At 46.5% G+C, this 9,885-nt stretch overlaps 1 non-coding gene across 1 annotated transcript; it reads left to right on the plus strand.

The window, feature by feature from the left end:
* Positions 1–337: 337 nt before the first annotated feature.
* On the plus strand, positions 338–410 carry TRNAT-UGU (transfer RNA threonine (anticodon UGU)). The gene has a single exon. It is a non-coding gene; the product is annotated as a tRNA-Thr (tRNA).
* Positions 411–9,885: the final 9,475 nt, after the last annotated feature.

Genomic DNA, 9,885 nt, shown 5'->3' on the forward strand with positions numbered 1-9,885 from the left:
ACGGGTTAATCTAGTCTCCTCTCAGGGTTATCAGCTACACGCATGCGCAACGGTTTACACCGTTTATAGACCAACAGACCAGCAGTAATGGACTCTATCCATATTTTTTTGTCTTACCTTATGCAACATTGATTAGAATTAGTGTGGAAAATAATACAAACACTTGTGACGCAATAAGGTATATGATTTTTACCGGCCGCATAATGTATACATGCAAATGCTGTAACACGTACAGATTGACATCATCCAATAACTTACGTGTTGCATGAAAATTACATCAGGAGCTCTTCACAGAGTATTCTTATTACTGCTTGAGAATCTTCTGTCATCATCAAATGGCTCCATAGCTCAGGGGTTAGAGCACTGGTCTTGTAAACCAGGGGTCGCGAGTTCAAATCTCGCTGGGGCCTGCAACGTAATTTTTTTCATTTTCTCTGTAAATGTTTATATTAGTAATTTATACTGTTGCATTAGCAAAGAGTATGTTAAAATGTATGATAACATGGATTTTTCCTATTATGTCAATATGCATTTCAAATATGCTTATAAATTTCAAATATGCTTATAAACACAGTTCAGGAGAGTATATAGATAGATAGATTAAAGATAGCCAGAAAGATAGATAGAATGATAGAAAAGATTAATCATGATTAGTTGTTTTTTTTTTTTTTTTTTTATGTACTATTCTTTGCAATTGAGGTTTAGCTCAGATCGGATACTGCCACCTGCTGGTTAAATTTATGTAACACAGTTCTTAGTACAATGCAATTGCTGCAAACAAAATGCAGTAAATCCCTGTTCTTCTAAGTTGCCAATCGTCCAGGCCACAAAAATAGGAACTTTTGTTTGAGAGCCTATGTAAAAAAAAATACAAGCATCCATGATGAGGCTGCAGGTCATTGTGATGTGAATTTTCATTTTAGAGCTAAGAGTAAGGGAGTCTGTTTAAGAGTGGGGGAGGGGGGGGGGGGGGACGCAGCGGGTCCCCACAGATCCCACTAACTTTATTGGGGTATGTCTGGTTATCAGTCTAGTGTCCCTTGTTTTGCAGGATTTCAGCAGAGAAGAAATTACTGGTTGTAGTATTTTTTTTCTCAGCTCATGTTCCACTGTTTCAGCAGACTTTATCGGTACATAAGTATATAGTTGACTAGGTAGGTAGCCAAGCAGCTAGGTAGATAAGTAGATAGGCAGCCAGGTAAGTATGTAGGTAGGCAGATAAATAACTATGTAGCTATGCAGGTAGGTTGGTAGCTAGGGACATAACTATGTTAGTAATTAGGAAGGTAGCTAACAAGCTAGGTAGATAAGGTAGGTAGGTATGTAGCTGTGTAGACAGGTAGGTCTCTAGATATATATGTTGGTTAGGTATAGGTAGCGAGGTAGGTAGAAATGTTGGTTAAGTATAGGTAACCAGGTAGATAGCATTGTTGGTTAGGTAGGCAGGTAGGTAGTATTGTTGGTTAGGTATAGGCAGCGAGGTAGGTTGTAATTTTGGTTAGGTATAGGTAGCCAAGTAGGTAGCATTGTTGGTTAGGTATTGGTAGGCAGGAAGGTAGCATTGTTGGTTAGGTATAGGTAGGCAGGTAGATAGTATGGTTGGTTAGGTATAGGTAGGTAGTATTATTATTTAGGTATAGGTAGCGAGGTAGGTTGTAATGTTGGTTAGGTATAGGTAGTAAAGTAGGTAACATTGTTGGTTAGGTATAGGTAGGCAGGTAAGTAGCATTGTTGGTTAGGTATAGGTAGGCAGGTAGGTAGTATTATTTGGTAAGGTATAGACAGACAGACAGCCACACCCTTCCTCTCCCTCTCTCCCTCCCTTCCCCTCCCCAAGATCGCAGGATAAAGAGAAAAAAACTTATACTCACCTCAACATAGTCCCACGCATCGATCTCCTCACAGTGCAGACTGTCCATATCTTCCTGCATCTACAGTGGATGCGCCGATGAGTGATGTAATCAGTGCCTGCACTGCATGGTGGTGGAGGTCACAAGTCTCCTCTCAGTGTAGGCTTATTTTTGATTTCTGCTATATGAAGTGACCAAAAATCAGCAATTCTGGACTTTTGGCATTTTTGCTGCCTGCACTATTGGAGCATGGATCGTACAGTGAGGAGGCAGGTAAGGTTCCTCCCGCCTTCCTCTCAGCTGATCGGGACCCTGTGATTTTGTGGCGATGGTCCCAATCAATCCACTAAGCTAGCCATTTTAGATGAGGTTTTTCCAATTTTAGATGTTGCAATCAACTTTGCTTGCGGCGTCTAAAGGGTTAATGCTGGACATCGCCCAGCATCAGCCTTCTCATTGCTTGATAATGCTTAGCTGCCTGACGCCGACGTGCATGCGTGCCCTATGATCCTCAATTGCCCAGGGTCCCAATGAGTTGTCAGTCCACCCCTAAGTCTGTGTTAAATTTCCCAGCCTTTGATCATCTTCCTCTGTGATCACCTACCTTGCGGTCACCCTCTCTGTTGTCACCCAGCCCATGGGTATATATAAAATACACCAAATAAATATAAATGTGTATAAATAAATATACACATATAAAAATGATAAAATATGTCCCAACCTGTGGATTCTGTCGAGGAGGCATATCTATATGGCTGGTCTCCGACACAAGTCAATAGTGAGAATGACCACATTTTCTTCCTCTCATCCTCTAGGTCTTCTAGTGACTCTGAAGAGTTACTGCAGGGGCCCTTGAGTCACGGACCCTTCTGATACCATATGGGCTAACCCTCAGGACTATGTACCCAAAGTCCCAATTTTACCCCAAAACCATTTCAGAAAAATCTAAGCTTAAGTAGGCCCTGGGCAGTCCTTACCTTCTGAGCTCTGCCATGTGCCCAGTCTGCAGAGATGAATGTCACACATTGGGTACTGCTGCAACCAGGAGAACCCACATAACATATCCTTGGGGGGGGGGGGGGGGTCTCCAGTGGCATAAGCTGGGCACAACATGTTAAGCACTGAAATGTCATATTTGTGAAAAAAAATCACAAGTGCCACTCACCATATTCCCCAAGAGCATTAGCTTTTGGAAAACATCTGTTAAGCAAAATGCTCGTTACCCCCTATATGAATTCCTTAAAGGGGTCCAAAATCTTTAATGGGGTCATGGTGTAAGATGCAATGTCTACATTTAAAATACAAATGTGGTGTCCTGATGAGGAACAGCCTTGTCACCTTATATTTGCACTTCTGCCTCACAGCTCCATGTTAAACTGTATTTTAAAACTAGTGTTGAGCGGCATAGGCCATATTCGAATTCGCGAATATTCGCGAATATATGGACGAATATTCGTCATATATTCGCGAATATTCGCATATTCGTTATATTCTCGTTTTATTTTCGCGTATGCGAAAATACGCGTATACGAAAATTAGCATATGTGGAAATTCGCATATGCGAAAATTAGCATATGCTAATTTCCGTATATGCGAATTTTCGCGTGCCAGTCTCACACAGTAGTATTAGAGCCTTCTTTACACCACACAAGCTGGAAGCAGAGAGGGGTGATCACTGTGATGTGTACTGTGAAAAAAACAAAAAAAAAAAAAACGAATATTCGTAATTACGAATATATAGCGCTATATTCGCGAAATTCGCGAATTCGCGAATATGCGATATTCGCGAATAATATTCGAATTGCGAATATTCGCGAGCAACACTATTTAAAACCAGTCTTTATTGTATTTTTATTGTCTAATGCATTCTGGTATCATGTAAAGAGTTTACTTTATCTCAGGGCCAATCAGGGCCTACTACCCTTCTCCACCCAGGTCTCTCTAGACGAGGAGAAGTTTAGTTAGTGTAGAATAGTGCAGAGTTAGTAAAAGTTAAGGCAAGACCTCTGCTGTCTGACCTGTCCCTTATGACATGGGGACTGCTCCAAAGACCAAGTTGTTACAATTCCTATTTCTAAGCAACTACACTCTTCACTAGGACCCCACCAACCAGGTCACCAGTACAGTCAAAGTCCAGCTTTGGGGAGAACAGAAGAGTCCAACAGGCCCGATAGCAAACCTAGGATAGAGGGGTGAAGATCCTTCAGCCACTCTTGTCCACTTAAGTCCACCCTGGCGGTAAGCACCGACTTTGGATTCCGTACTGTGAAGTAGCGCAAAGTAAAGTCTAGTCTGTGCAAGTTAAGCCTAGTCAAGTCAAGTCTATTCAGTGTCTATTAAGTGTCAAGTATAGTAAAGTGAAATTATCAAAAGAGAAATGCAACCTTATCCAACCTACAATGTAATCAGTGCCTGCACATCAGTGCCTACAATTGCTTTTATCAGAAATTTACTATGAGTCAATACATCCCCTAGATTCTAAAATTTTTGAAAGAAATAAGAGGTTTCTTTTCACTAATATCCATTAAATCGGGATCGTTTTGAATTATAAACCAATGCTTATGAATGATATTCTTAATTTTAGTAGCCATTGGACTGAAACAGAAAGAATATGAAAACCGTTTGGCTTTATTCACACTATCTACTTCGCATTTTTGGGGGGGCTTTTGCTAAGGCTTGATCTAGGATAGAAGAGGTATAACCCCTAGCCTGAAAACAATCATATATATCCTTGCCTTGCTTCAAAAATTCAAATTCATTATCATTGATTCTGCAGAGCCGCAAAAACTGGCTATAAGGAACTGTAGATTTAGTGTGTGTGGGATGATAGCTACGATAATGCAGTTAAGAATTTCCTGCCGTTGGCTTTCTATACCCTGAGATATTTACTTGACCATTTTTGTCACGATTCGGCTGGCAGGAGGTGGATCCTCTGTGCCAGAGAGGGATTGGCGTGGACCGTGCTAGTGGACCGGTTCTAAGTTACTACTGGTATTCACCAGAGCCCGCCGCAAAGCGGGATGGTCTTGCAGCGGCGGTAGTAACCAGGTCGTATCCACTAGCAACGGCTCAACCTCTCTGACTGCTGAAGATAGGCGCGGTACAAGGGAGTAGACAAGAGCAAGGTCGGACGTAGCAGAAGGTCGGGGCAGGCAGCAAGGATCGTAGTCAGGGGCAACGGCAGGAGGTCTGGAACACAGGCTAGGAACACACTAGGAAACGCTTTCACTGGCACAATGGCAACAAGATCCGGCGAGGGAGTGCAGGGGAAGTGAGGTATACATAGGGAGTGCACAGGTGAACACACTAATTAGACCAACTGCGCCAATCAGTGGCGCAGTGGCCCTTTAAATCGCAGAGAACCGGCGCGCGGCCGCCCTAGGGAGCGGGCCGCGCGCGCCGGGACAGGACCGACGGAGAGCGAGTCAGGTACGGGAGCCGGGGTGCGCATCGCGAGCGGGCACCACCCGCATCGCGAATCGCATCCCGGCTGGGGGCGGTATCGCAGCGCACCCGGTCAGTAGATCTGACCGGGGCGCTGCAGTAGCGAGGATGTTGCGAGCGCTCCGGGGAGGAGCGGGGACCCGGAGCGCTCGGCGTAACAGTACCCCCCCCCTTGAGTCTCCCCCTCTTCTTGGAGCCTGAGAACCTGAGGACCAGACTTTTGTCTAGGATGTTGTCCTCAGGTTCCCAGGATCTCTCTTCAGGACCACAGCCCTCCCAATCAACCAAAAAAATTTTTTTCCCTCTGACCGTCTTGGAGGCCAGTATCTCCTTCACGGAGAAGATGTCAGAAGAACCGGAAACAGGAGTGGGAGAAACAAGTTTGGGAGAGAAACGGTTGATGATGAGTGGTTTAAGGAGAGAGACATGAAAGGCATTGGGAATACGAAGAGAAGGAGGAAGAAGAAGTTTGTAAGAGACAGGATTAATTTGGCACAAGATTTTGAAAGGACCCAGATAGCGTGGTCCCAGTTTGTAACTGGGGACACGGAAGCGGACATATTTAGCGGAGAGCCATACCTTGTCTCCGGGAGCAAAAATGGGGGAAGCTCTTCTTTTCTTATCGGCAAACTTTTTCATGCGAGATGAAGCCTGTAAAAGAGAATTTTGGGTCTCTTTCCATATGGTGGAAAGATCACGAGTCACTTCATCCACAGCGGGCAAACCAGAGGGCAAGGGAGTAGGGAGGGGGGGAAGAGGGTGATGGCTGTACACCACGAAAAATGGGGATTTAGCAGAAGATTCAGAGACTCTGAAGTTGTACGAGAATTCGGCCCATGGTAGAAGATCTGCCCAGTCATCCTGGCGGGAGGAAACAAAATGCCGTAAATAGTCACCCAGGACCTGGTTAATTCTTTCTACTTGCCCATTGGATTGAGGATGATAAGCAGAAGAGAAGTTTAATTTAATCTTGAGTTGTTTACAGAGAGCCCTCCAGAATTTTTACACGAATTGGACGCCTCTATCCGAGACGATCTGCGTGGGCAAACCGTGAAGACGAAAAATGTGTACAAAAAATTGTTTTGCCAACTGAGGCGCTGAAGGAAGACCAGGAAGAGGAATAAAATGTGCCATCTTGGAAAATCGATCAACGACCACCCAAACAACAGTGTTGCCACGGGATGGGGGTAAGTCTGTAATAAAGTCCATACCAATCAGAGAACAAGGCTGTTCGGGGACAGGCAGAGGATGAAGGAGACCAGCAGGCTTCTGGCGAGGAGTCTTATCCCGGGCACAGACAGTACAGGCCCGCACAAAATCAACAACATCCGTCTCCAGAGTCGGCCACCAATAGAAACGAGAGATGAGTTGCAAGGACTTTTTGATGCCCGCATGGCCTGCGAGGTGGGAGGAGTGACCCCATTTGAGAATCCCGAGACGTTGGCGTGGAGAAACGAAGGTCTTCCCTGGAGGAGTTTGCCTGATGGAGGCTGGAGAAGTGGAGATCAGACAGTCAGGAGGAATGATGTGTTGCGGAGAGACCTCTTCTTCCGAGGCATCCGAGGAACGAGAGAGAGCATCGGCCCTAATGTTCTTGTCGGCAGGGCGAAAATGAATTTCAAAGTTAAAACGGGCAAAGAACAACGACCACCTGGCCTGGCGAGGATTCAGCCGTTGGGCAGACTGGAGATAGGAGAGATTCTTGTGATCGGTGTAAATGATAACTGGAAATTTTGATCCCTCCAGCAGATGCCTCCATTCCTCAAGTGCCAATTTAATGGCCAGTAGTTCTCGATCCCCGATGGAGTAGTTCCTCTCCGCCGGAGAGAAGGTCCTAGAAAAAAAACCACAAGTAACAGCATGCCCGGAAGAATTTTTTTGTAGAAGGACCGCTCCAGCTCCCACTGAGGAGGCATCAACCTCCAATAGGAAGGGTTTAGATGGGTCAGGTCTGGAGAGCACGGGAGCAGAAGAAAAGGCAGACTTGAGCTGTTTAAATGCGTCTTCCGCTTGGGGAGACCAGGACTTAGGATTGGCATTCTTCTTGGTTAAAGCCACGATAGGAGCCACAATAGTGGAAAAATGTGGAATAAATTGTCTGTAATAATTGGCGAACCCCAAAAAACGTTGGATAGCACGGAGTCCGGAGGGGCGTGGCCAATCTAAGACGGCAGAGAGTTTATCTGGGTCCATTTGTAGTCCCTGGCCAGAGACCAAGTATCCTAGGAAAGGAAGAGATTGACATTCAAACAGACATTTCTCCATTTTGGCATAAAGTTGATTGTCTCGAAGTCTCTGAAGAACCATGCGGACATGCTGGCGATGTTCTTCTAAGTTGGCAGAAAAAATCCGAATATTGTCCAGATACACAACAACACAGGAATATAAGAGATCACGAAAAATTTCATTAACAAAGTCTTGGAAGACGGCAGGGGCGTTGCACAGGCCAAAGGGCATGACTAGATACTCAAAGTGTCCATCTCTGGTGTTAAATGCAGTTTTCCATTCGTCCCCCTCCCTGATGCGGATGAAATTATAAGCACCTCTTAAGTCCAGTTTGGTAAAGATGTGGGCACCTTGAAGGCGATCAAAGAGTTCTGAGATAAGAGGTAGGGGGTAGCGGTTCTTTACCGTGATTTTATTAAGTCCGCGGTAATCAATGCAAGGACGTAGGGAGCCATCTTTTTTGGACACAAAGAAAAATCCAGCTCCGGCAGGAGAGGAGGATTTGCGGATAAACCCCTTTTTTAAATTTTCCTGGATGTATTCAGACATAGCAAGAGTCTCTGGGGCGGACAGAGGATAAATTCTGCCCCGGGGTGGAGTAGTGCCCGGGAGGAGGTCAATAGGACAGTCATAAGGCCTGTGAGGAGGTAAAGTCTCAGCTTGTTTTTTGCAAAATACGTCAGCATAGTCCATATAAGCCTTAGGGAGACCGGTTACAGGGGGACCCACAGGGTCACGGCAGGGAGTACTGGGAACCGGTTTAAGACAGTCCTTGAAACAAGAAGTACCCCAGCTCTTGATCTCTCCTGTGGACCAATCAAGGGTTGGGGAATGGCGTTGAAGCCACGGTAGTCCAAGGAGAATTTCGGAAGTGCAATTGGAGAGGACCAAAAACTCAATTTTTTCGTGATGAGGTCCGATGCACATTAGGAGGGGCTCCGTGCGGTAACGCACGGTACAGTCCAATCTTTCATTGTTAACACAATTGATGTAGAGGGGTCTGGCGAGACTGGTCACCGGGATGTTGAACCTGTTGATGAGAGAGGCCAAAATAAAATTTCCTGCAGATCCGGAATCCAAGAAGGCCATAGTAGAGAAGGAGAAGGTAGAGGCAGATATCCGCACAGGCACAGTAAGGCGTGGAGAAGCAGAGTTGACATCAAGAACTGTCTCACCTTTGTGCGGAGTCAGCGTACGTCTTTCCAGGCAGGGAGGACGGATAGGACAATCCTTCAGGAAGTGTTCGGTACCGGCACAGTACAGGCAAAGATTCTCCATGCGGCGTCGTGTCCTCTCTTGAGGTGTCAAGCGAGACCGGTCAACTTGCATAGCCTCCACGGCGGGAGGCACAGGAACGGATTGCAGAGGACCAGAGGAGAGAGGAGCCGGGGAGAAAAAACGCCTCGTGCGAACAAAGTCCATATCCTGGCGGAGCTCCTGACGCCTTTCGGAAAAACGCATGTCAATGCGAGTGGCTAGATGAATGAGTTCATGCAGGTTAGCAGGAATTTCTCGTGCGGCCAGAACATCTTTAATGTTGCTGGATAGGCCTTTTTTAAAGGTCGCGCAGAGGGCCTCATTATTCCAGGATAATTCGGAAGCAAGAGTACGGAATTGGATGGCGTACTCGCCAACGGAAGAATTACCCTGGACCAGGTTCAGCAGGGCAGTCTCAGCAGAAGAGGCTCGGGCAGGTTCCTCAAAGACACTTCGAATTTCCGAGAAGAAGGAGTGTACAGAGGCAGTGACGGGGTCATTGCGGTCCCAGAGCGGTGTGGCCCATGACAGAGCTTTCCCAGACAGAAGGCTGACTACGAAAGCCACCTTAGACCTTTCAGTAGGAAACTGGTCCGACATCATCTCCAAGTGCAGGGAACATTGCGAAAGAAAGCCACGGCAAAACTTAGAGTCCCCATCAAATTTATCCGGCAAGGATAGTCGTAGGCCGGAAGCGGCCACTCGCTGCGGAGGAGGTGCAGGAGCTGGCGGAGGAGATGATTGCTGAAGCTGTGGTAGTAGCTGCTGTAGCATCACGGTCAGTTGAGACAGCTGGTGGCCTTGTTGCGCTATCTGTTGCGACTGCTGGGCGACCACCGTGGTGAGGTCGGCGACAACTGGCAGTGGAACTTCAGCGGGATCCATGGCCGGATCTACTGTCACGATTCGGCTGGCAGGAGGTGGATCCTCTGTGCCAGAGAGGGATTGGCGTGGACCGTGCTAGTGGACCGGTTCTAAGTTACTACTGGTATTCACCAGAGCCCGCCGCAAAGCGGGATGGTCTTGCAGCGGCGGTAGTAACCAGGTCGTATCCACTAGCAACGGCTCAACCTCTCTGACTGCTGAAGATAGGCGCGGTACAAGGGAG

Source organism: Hyla sarda, chromosome 1, assembly GCF_029499605.1.
Source record: "Hyla sarda isolate aHylSar1 chromosome 1, aHylSar1.hap1, whole genome shotgun sequence".
Lineage (NCBI taxonomy): Eukaryota > Metazoa > Chordata > Amphibia > Anura > Hylidae > Hyla > Hyla sarda.